Genomic DNA, 11245 nt, shown 5'->3' on the forward strand with positions numbered 1-11245 from the left:
ATCAATTGATAAAGATAAGGCTAACTATAATAAAATCCAGCAGTCATACTGATTGATGTCATTGTTATGATTTGGTTGATGATTGATAAGAATGTTTGGTTTCAAAGAGTGAGTACCCCGTATAAGACCGATCTGTCTGGTTTTGAGTGTACCTATCCTTGTATAAGACATGTTGATGTTGATGTTGATAGATGGATTGATTATCAAGACTTGATGATTGATAGGAATGTCTGGTTTCAAAGAGTGAGTACCCCTTATAAGACCGATCTGTCTGGTTTCGAGTGTACCTATCCCTGTATAAGACATGTTTCATGTTTATGTTGATTTCAAGTAATGAATTGATTAACAAGACATGTGATAAGTTTGATTGCAGACTTTGAGAGTGTTCCTTGTTGTTGATCTGATTTGATGGATGGTCCATGTGTTCATGCTTTGATTTTTATTTTATTTTGTTGATTTTTAGTTTTTGGATATTTTGATTTTTTTGAGTTTTTGGATATTTTGATTTTTTTGAGTTTTTGGATATTTTGATTTTTTTGATTGTTTGGATATTTTGAGTTTTTTGAGTTTTTGGATTAGAAGAAAGATGTATTTGGTTGCCCCAATGTATATCAAGACAAGGAATGGATGAATGGATGACTGAACCATTGAGGTGGAAATAGATTTGTTGTCCATAGTTTTGATCAAGATCAAGGATGAAAAAGGGGATATGGATAGAGATAGGATATAGATAGCACTTGATGATGGAAGCAATGAATAGATAGGGTAGATAGATATGAATTAGAGTGAAGCAAGATTGTAGAAAGAATTGGATGATAGAAGAAATGAATAGATAGGATAAGGGATATGGATTAGAGTGAAGCAAGATTGTAGAAATAATTGGATGATAGAAGATATGAATAGATAGGATAAGGGATATGGATTAGAGTGAAGTAAGATTGTAGAAAGAATTGGATGATAGAAGAAATGAATAGATAGGATAAGGGATATGAATTAGAGGATATGGGAGATATGGTAGGAAGAACAGAGTGGATGAACTTTGCCCCCAAGCATAGAGGTTTCCATTTGCAAAAAGGTGATATGTAAGATTGTCACAACATTTAGCATCATCTGAATAAGTGTTCTCAAATTTTCAAAGATAGAGACCCAACCCACACTTAGAACCTCTGGAAATTTCAACTAAACATTTCTAGCAACTAGGAAGCAGACTCAAAAGGGAATAAGAATCCCAAACTAGATCAAGGTACTTAGTCTTTGATTACCCATGTGTGTGCAAGTGGGTTTATTCTGGCTCATATGATCATTGTAATCTTCAGAATCCAGCATGGCGAGCTACATGAGTTACCTTGACTTCAAAAGCATCCTGGATAGAGCCTCGTTGCCAGCGAGCGTCCATAGCCCCGACGAGGTTATCGTTGTAATCTCACAAATATTGCTCCATTGCCAGCCAGGCGTCCATAGCCCCGATGGAGTTACTTGCATGTTCCCATAGCCAATCATTTTGATATTGCATTTCATTGCATTTTGCTTTTCTTGATATTCATTTTCTTGCTCATGCTTTTGATATTTCTTTTTTTTTCTTTTTTTTTCTTGCATTGGCCTGTAAGTGATGAAACTTACATGGGTCTGATAATTACAGAGGCGCTGAAGCAAGATTTTAGATTTTTCACTAGCCATGTCTTCAATTTAAGAGATCACAATGATTTAGAGCAATCAATTAAGTGTATGAGATATAGTAATCAAAAGATATTGGTACCAAGATACGATAAGTGGTTCTTTTCTGGATTGAGTGTGTATCCCAACCAAAAGAAAATGTTAAAGAGGAACAACCTCGGATTCTGAAGCATTTCATGAATAGATATCTAGGAAAAAGACTGAACATTAGATTCGAGCATGGGCAAGTATGTGACAAAATGACACAAATTCCTATTTCATAGATGAAGGATTTATGCAAAGGATTGAATCAAAGGGATGGAAGGATAGAAAAGAGGTGTTGGATAATAGATAGAATGTTTGAAGATTTGTGCAAGGATAGATAAAAATGTTTTCAGGATGAGTGTTGGTACTTGAGAAGTGATGAAGAGATGGAGGAAAATTGAATTTTGGGACAGAAGGACCCAAAATAGATAAAGAAAATGATAGAAGAATATATTTGGGAAGATGTTTAGATAGAGGGTTGAAAGAAGTTCAAAGATGTGCTCCTTGTTGATCTTTCTTATGGATCATTTGAGGTGATGGATTAGTGATGGAGGGAGGTAAGGACCCAAGATAGATGGAAGGGATGAAGAGTTTGATTGTGGAATGAAAGGACCTAAGATAGATTTGGAGGATGAAGAGATTGAATTTGGAATGAAATATTTGGAGGATGAAGAGATTGATTTTGGAATGAAAGGACCTAAGATAGATTTGGAAGAAGAGATTGACTTTGGAATGAAAGGACCTAAGATAGATTTGGAGGATGAAGAGATTACTTGATCTTGATCTTGACTTGGAGTAGGATCATTTGAGTTTGTGCTTTCCTCTTGATTTTGAATTAGATGAGTGGAGGAGATGGAAGGGATATCATGCTCTTGCTTAGGAGGTGGATGTTGAATGGGACTCTGCTCTTGAGGTGAAAGGGGATCATCGGGGATGGAATACCAAAATTTTAGGGGATCATCATAAGATTCTTGACAGGTGGGATCTTGATCAAAAATGGGATTAGATTGGAGAGCCATGATATCTTGATCTTGATTTATGTTAGGACTCATTTACTTTGACTGGTATTCTTTTTTTTTTGGTTTGATGATGAATGATCAAAGTTGATGCTTTTGATAGGTTGATGCAGAGAAATTTACTCCTTTTGATAAGGGTCTTAGGACTAGGTTGTCTCTTCTTTAACTTAGTTTTGTGATGAAGACTTGTTCTTCTCAAAATATGAGGAGTGGTCATACACGAATGATCAATGGTTTACTTCGATGTTTGGATTGAGATACTTTGTTTGAAAACTTAAGTCTACTTTCATCAAATGAAGGTTTAGATGCCCCCTCACGACAAAGTGTGTCAAATGATATGGATAAAGTCTCCCGATATGGAAACTTGATTTGACAACTTAAGGTTTAAACTTGGTATGTTGTTTGATAGAATCCTTTAGATGATGGACCTTTTGATCAAGGTGATGATAATACCTGATTTTGATAGGATAAAGTCTTATCTTTAGCTAGTTTTGGATTTGACAACTTTTGTTCTAAGACTGACTTGTTTGATTTGGAAATGATTTCTCTGGTGTTTTGATTTGATTTCTTGTGATCGCGTTTGATATTGGATTGAAAGGATACTCAAGAAGTTTGAAAACTTTTTCTAGAAAGGCTTGTTTTGCTCTCTGGTTTTCTGAGTTTTGACCATGCACTAAGCCAAAGACTAGATGTGCTAAAACAAATTCTCAATGCGCTAGAGAAAAGACTCCACGCGCTACACTACCCCCTGATACGCGCTAACTGGTTTATTTTTCTTTTGCCTTGGTTCAAAAAGGTCATGCGCCAATATGGGCCACCAATGCGCTAACTGTTAAACCCTACGCGCTAAAGTTTGGTTTCCACGCGCCAAGCTGATGCTTCAACGCGCTAAACTATTTCCAAAACGCTCTACTTGAAACTACTAGAATTGGATTTCTATGAATCGCTAATGTTAAGACTTAATGCGCTAAGGTAAAGATTTAATGCACTAAAAGATGGTCCCCACGCGCTAAGAAGTTGCTCTCACGTGCTAAACTGCCCTGATATATTTTGACTTGGTTGTTTTTTTGTGATTTTTGAAATTTTTAACACTTTTGATTTTGATGGATGATTTTTTTTTGGATACTTAAGCTTACTAAGTCGAATAGATAAAATCTTGATTACATGGTTTGGTATTCCCCTAATCTTGTTGGATGAAAGTCTTTCCTAAAGATAGTTGAAATGTTGATAACCATCTCAAAAGATGTTTTGTTGGATATGGAAATCTTCTCCACTTTATGATTTTTCCTTGTTTGAACTGACTTTTGAGTTTGATTGTTGGATACTTTGCACGATATTTTAACATTTGTTACAAGAATACATAGCACACATGAAGACAATGATCATTCTAATGCTAAACATTGAGTGTATATTCTTTTGAGGATGTGTTCTAATCCTCGATGTTATCACTGGTTTGATCTACAACAAAAGACACATCAGATAGACTCTTTATTCAAAGGTCATTGACAATATCATAGCCCACTAGTCTCGATACTCCGTCAGCTCAAACAGCCTTGTCACCCCCTAGAGGGCGCCCGTTTTTTTGCCTTTTGCGAGAAATTAACTCAAAGTGAATTGCTTCACAATTGAGTAGTTATCTTGGGAGATATATGGTGAGTAATCTTGGGGGCAGATTCTTCCCCACCCAAGTGCACTATGATATTGCTAATGTTTGGCGACTGACTCAGCTCAAAGTTTCTAATGCTAAGGTTCGTAATCAGGCTTCCTGTTCGGCCGTCAGTGATAAACTCCCTCAGGAGGCTTCCCAACCTTTAGAACAAAGGCTTTACGTATCGTAAAGATACTGGGGGAAGGCTAATCGTTGCGTGTATCCTTTGAAAGGGACTTTCGTCACCCTCCACTTTTGATTATAGTGGGTTGGAACACTTGGTATCAAAGTCGTTTCCCACTTAGGTCATTCCCTTCACACCGGCCAAAGAATGGTTTTAAGAGTTTTTCAACCCCTCGGGAAGGCAGGCCTGCTAAAGGATGTAAATGCTTGAAGTACAGAAAGTTTAAGAGTGGTTTGGCTTTTTGGTCACCCAGTTATGGGGAGAGCATATACCTTCCACTTTCGAGACAAGGCAATCAAGTTGTTATTTTTAGCCTTCAAGACAATGATTTGCTAACTTTTATTTGGAGATGTTGCTCCAACAAGCATGATGTTTTTTTTAACCTTTCATAGCAAAGTGTGTATTTCCAAAACTTTTGTAAAACAAGCCTGGTCAACAAAGTAAATCGTGATGTTTGGTCAACAAAATTAAAATTGATAGGGGAAAACTTTCCCTCTTTGCCTTGCACAAAATGAAGATAAGATTCTTTTACTTTGCAAAATGAAGTGAATCCTTTTAAACACCAAAAGATGGTGAGGTTCTTTTTAAAACTTTTGCCAAAGTAAAGATTGTTGGTTCTTTTTACAGCTTCCAAAGTGAAGTGTTTTTCCTCTAATCTTGCAAGAAAGCAAATATGAAGTTTGTTGTTCTTTTTACCTTGCAATAAAGAAAAGATGAAGTTTTATTTTAAAACACCAAAAAGAAAGGCATGAAGTTCATTTTATGCATCCAAATGAAATGATGAGGTTTATTTTAACTTTTGCAAAAAGGACAGTGAGTTCTTTTTAACCAATTTTTGTTGAAAAAAAGTTAAAAAAGAAACTTAAAGCCTCTAAACTTGCTCCTTCCCCTACACAAAAAAAATAAAAAAAATATTAGAACCTGCACACAGTCAGTGATCAAATGTTAGTGTGAGCTTACACAAGCCTAAATTCTGATCTTGGTTACAAATTTTACAATCCTGATCCTGAAATGCCCTGAAATTTGACTAAGTCTGAAATTTGGAAGATCTTCCAAAAACTAGATTTTGCATTACAACTCCTAGAGGTCTGAAACCCCTCTCAAACATCCTGACAATATATATGGAATATAACTTAAAGTACTTCTCTTTTCTCTTTCTTATACTTAAATGTTATATTCCATATATATTATGCCTCCCACAAGTCTAATTTTTGACTCTGTCATAAATTTTTGGCTCTGCCAACTCTATGCGCTAAGAAATGATGTCTATGCGCTAAGAAAAAGCACCTACGCGCTATTATGTGCACCCAATGCGCTACGCTGTTTTCCCAATGCGCTATTCTATTTTTCTCTCGCGTTGATACCTACAGAAAACTGTTAGAAATATGATGCGCTAAGGAAAAGACTTCATGTGCCATAGAATAGACTACACGCACTAAACAGTGAGCTGGATGCGCTATCTAACAGGCCCGATGCGCCAAACTATTTTTCAGATGCGCTACTCTGTTTTTCTCCCGTGTTGATACCTACAGGAAAAGATTAGTGGAAGTCATGCGCTAAAGAAAGGACTTCACGCGCTAGAGTATAGACCCCACGCACTAAACAGTAAACGGGATGCGCTAGACTGTTAAACGAATGCGCCAGGGAATGTTTCCCACGCGCTGATTTTCATTTTCCACGGACCTACAAAAGTGGATATATTTCAAAACCGATTAAATATACGGGGTAATGCCCCACGGTGGGCGCCAGAAATGTATGCGGGAAAAGCGGGTCGATAGAACTCAATATGTGAAAAATGTTCCAAAATACCTGTCCACACACACACACAGGACTTCTTGGTGCAAGCTATGGAGTAATGAAGTATCACTCAGCTTCCCAAGGTTGGTCCCATGGTTCTCTATCTTACAATGTCCCTCAAACCAATGTTTTTGCTGTCAAATCACTAAGCAAAACGGTTTAGGGATGGCAAATGCAAGAACGAGGGATGCTTTTGATAGATTTTAGAATGAAATGCATCCTAAGCTATGCACGATCTTAGAAATGCAATAAACTAGATTATAAGATGACAAGGTTAGTATAAGTACTATCCTAACATGATATATTTAGTCTATGATTGAGCTAAATGATAAAGAAAGTATTCTAAACATGCATATTTAGACTAATTCCTGATTTAAAAGAGGCTAAAATGATGAGCATAAAAATGATATATGAAAGCTTGAATGTATTTGAGCATAAGTATGATACTACAAATTTGGAGGATATATCAAAATGGAGGAATGAGAGCTCTATTTATAGCAAAAATAGGGCAATGGATGGTTAGGATTGAAAGAGTTGATCAAGGGTTGAATTTGAAAGTTGGGGATCCATGTTTACAATTTGCACCAATGAAATGGTGACAAGTGTCAACATAGGGTTGGGTTGAGAGAAGGGGTTGGAGGCATTAAATACCTAAGAAGACCTTATGGTTATCTAGAGATAAGGGTTAAGCTTAAGTTAGGCTTACCCATTGGATTAAGAGTTAATCCAAGGATAAACCCTTGTGCAAATGATTAAGAGATAATCATGGTCAAAGCATTAAAGGCTTGATGAGACCCTTGGATTGGATGAAGGTTAAGTTAAAAGAAATTCTTTAACTATGTAAGAGGGTTTGAGTTAACCATTAATGGTTATGAAGACTTTGAGGAATTAAGTGGTTGGAGGCTTGAAGTCTTTAATGATTATCAAAGACTTTGAGGAATTAAGTGGTTGAAGGCTTGAAGCCTTTAATGGTTATCAAAGACTTTGAGGATTTGAGAAGTAACTTCCCTTTGCTTAGGAATGTGACAAAGTTTAGAAGATGGGTTAGGCTAATTAGAAGCGATTAGAAGAGTCTAGAAGGGATTAGAAATAGGTTTTAGAATACAAGTGGGAGATATAGGAAAATGCAAGTGGATGGAGGGATAATAGGATTTATTGAAATAAAGTTAATTTAATTCAATTTGGTTGTAATTTGGGGAAATTAAATAAATTAGATTTATTCAATTTAGGATAACTATTTAATTAAATTTGAATTTAATTAAAAGTGGATAGGGGGGATTTAATTGAATAAAATGATTTATTCATTAAATGGTACCGTGAATTTAATTTAAATAAATTGAATAATTTACTTAATTAAATAGAGGAATAGGGGTAATTTAATTAAATTGGATTTAATTAAATAGAGAAATGAACATAAATTATTCATTTAGGAATATGGTCATTTTTATATGTCTACAGTTAGTTATAAACTTTTTGGTGTCAGCCTGTTTGTAATCCTAAGGGAAACTTCCTAGAGCCCATATATATGGTCGAGTTAGTCATTATTGTAGGTATGCGAATTTGGTATTTTTCTTTGTTGTGTAAATTCTTGTTGGAGTTCTATTATCCGCCATTTCAGAGGTGAAAGACCCTCCCTACTTGGTATCCGCAGTTTCAGTGCGATTTATCCCTCACCCTATTATGCTTCTATTTGGAGTGTGAAATCTGTTGTGCGAATCTTACCACTATAATTTCTCTTTGTATGTGTGAATATTCATTTAAGCCTCTTATGTCTGGCATAACAATAATTCATTCCATGCCTTTGTGCAACATCGAACTGACAAAGTATGCAGAGGGCTCTGAGCGCAGAACTCAGTGGGTATTCACCCACCATACAGACCCCTACTGTACACCTCGTACAACTGAACAACATCTACCGACGGGTATTTACCCACTGTACGGCCACTACGTACACCCCGTATGGCTAAACAACATCTACTGTACACTCACCCAATACTCACCGTACGGTCAAGGAGGGTATGTCGTACAGACATCAAGTGAGAGAACAATACGGTCATCACCGTACATGGAGGAGTATGTATATCACAAGGAGCACACGTACGATCATCACCGTACGAGGAGTAGCGTCTGAAGGCATCGTACGACGTAGGGAACATTACATTTAGTGCATCCAAAAACACAAAGATGTGAGATAGAAGGCACTATCCCTGTCCACACTTCTTCTCGAGTGATGCCATCAAGGGATTTGGTTGGTGCACGATTCAAAAGATAAACTGTTGTGTGAACAGCTTCAGCCCAATATGCATGCTCTAGTTGAGAATATTTCACCATACTTTGAACCATCTCCACGATGATACGATTTCTTCATTCAATAACTCTATTTTTTTGAGATGTGTATGCTACTATGAGTTGACTTCGAATTACATTTTCTTTTAGATACATGGAGAGTTCTATGCTGGTGTATTCCCCCCTCGATCTGAGTGGAGGGTAAGAGTACTATGATTTATATCTTTCTCCACCTTAGTGTGAAACTCTTTAAAATATGAAATAACTTCATCTTTATGATGCAAGAAATATGCCCACATTTTCCTTGTATGATCATCAACAAAAAACTTAAAGTACCTATATCCTCTATGAGTAGGTGTCATAGGACTGCACAGATCGGTATGTACCAGTTGCAAAGGTTGGCTAGCACAATGCGCACTTGAGTATAAAGGTGCTCTATGTTTTTTTCCAACAAGACAACTAGAACAAACTACACTCATCTTCTCAAGTGAGGGAAGCCCTTTGACCATGCTTTTCTAACTGAGTTTTAGCAAATAACTAGTGCTTAAATGACCAAATTTGTGATGCCAAAGCAAAGAAAGATCATTTTCCTGAGTCACTAAGGCTTGATTATTAGTAGTTGTATGAAGCTTTAGCATTTTGCCAATCTCAGTAGCACTGGGAACAATCTTGTCATTTTTAGACTTTTCTTTGATAAGACAAATCTTTTTATCATGATTGCTATCAAACTCAAACCTAAGGTTGTGGTCAAGAAGTTGAATAATAGAAAGGATATTTTTGGTAAGTACTGGCACATACAAACCATTGGTAATCATGCAATGATTAATGCCAAACTTCAATGAGATGTCATTGATACCTTTGATTTCATGAGTGGTATCATCTCCAAGAGTGACTGTACCATGATGGGGTTTCAATGTGAGAAACTACTCATTTTGTCCAGTCATGTGCTTTGTAGTACTAGAGTCCACATACCATATTGAGGTTGATTGTGAACCATGTTCTGAAGTGTGAGCTGAAAGCACACTCCTCATTTAGAGAATCGTTTGCTTCAACAACATTGCTTTGTTGTTTCTTCTTGTCCTTTTGCTCCCATCATGGTTTGTCGCTTTGAAAGGGCTTCTTTGGATTTGACGGAAGATCCTTTGTTGAAGGAGTTGTACACCAACAATTTTTCACATCATGTCCAACTCTTTCACATATTAGACACTTCTTCTAAGGTCTACATGGATTACCAGATTTGGATGGTCCACCAGATTGCTTCATAGGCTTCTTGCCTTTATGATGAGTGGTCATGGCATGATTCTCCTCATTTTAGTGCCTTAGAGACTCTTCTTTTTGAAGTAGATTCACTAACTTCTCAAAGGTGGATGTCGTCTCTATGACATTCAAAGTTGTCACAAAAACTTTATATCTGGAAGGTAGCACCCATAGAACAATAGGCACTACAACTACATCATCAACTATTTACCCCAATGCGTGTAGCAAGGCTCTCAACTCGGCAATCCATTTGAGGAAGGATTCCAACTGTTCTCCATTCTTCATTTTTAGGCCATGTAATTGGCTCTGAAAATTCAAGATCTGATTCTGGTTCTTCGCCTCATACACCGTCTTGAGCTTGTCTCATGCATCTTTGGTTGTAGATGAGTTGTGGATAAAGGGTTGAACATCATCAACACACTAAACAAAATGATTAGTTTTTCCTTTTTGTTGGCTTTATCAAATTACTTTTGCTCTTTAGCATCTATCTTATGTCTTGTGGTTGCACTAACCACATCCCAAACCTCTTCAAACTTGAGCTAAGTTTTGAGTTTGGTTTTCCAGGCAAAATAGTTGTCCCCACACAGTAGCTAAGAATTGGGGAGAATGAATTTTGGAGAACTCCCTGTCATTGTGTTAGAGAGATAATTTGTTTCAGAACATAAGCTTCCAATTTTTAATTATTTTTTTAAAACTCTGCTTAATGTGAATTATAAATTCACACTAATGATAGTGTAATAAACTCTACCTAGAGATCTTCTTGGCTTGGTATATCTCATAAAGAGAGCTATACAATTACAGAAATAAATAAAGAAAAATATCACCAGCCTGTGAAACTCTTCTTGCATGGCACCTTGATATCGCTCTGCCTCTTTCCATGGTCCTTGACTTTTCAATGTGCTGGCCAAATTGGTTTAGAAAATCCGATGAACATCGCTTTTTGATCTAACTGCGACACAGAAAATGAAAAAGCCATCAATTTCAATACACCCAGAGCTAGATGTTTTCGCATGAGTTCGCAGGCAAAGCAGCGACAAGAGCATAGGTTGTCTTATCAATAATTATGGCACCAGGAGGCTATAAAGTTCACCACCGATCTTTGCCTTCAAGCTCGTGAAATTGATTTCAATCATTCTTTCTTTCAGAGATGGTGCACATCACATTTAGATATTTAACCATTGCTGAGAATAGAAATCTTGACTATAGGAAATCACAAGACTGGAGATGTCTATCGGCATTTGCTTGATAATGAAATCCATTCAAGCGGTAGTAACTGGATCTCGTACACCGACAACATTGCCTCCAAAGGAGATCGCAGCAAATAACAACACTGCCTCCGATTAGCTTGGAAAAAACTCC

This window comes from Cryptomeria japonica, chromosome 4 (assembly GCF_030272615.1).
Source record: "Cryptomeria japonica chromosome 4, Sugi_1.0, whole genome shotgun sequence".
Taxonomy (NCBI): Eukaryota; Viridiplantae; Streptophyta; class Pinopsida; order Cupressales; family Cupressaceae; genus Cryptomeria; species Cryptomeria japonica.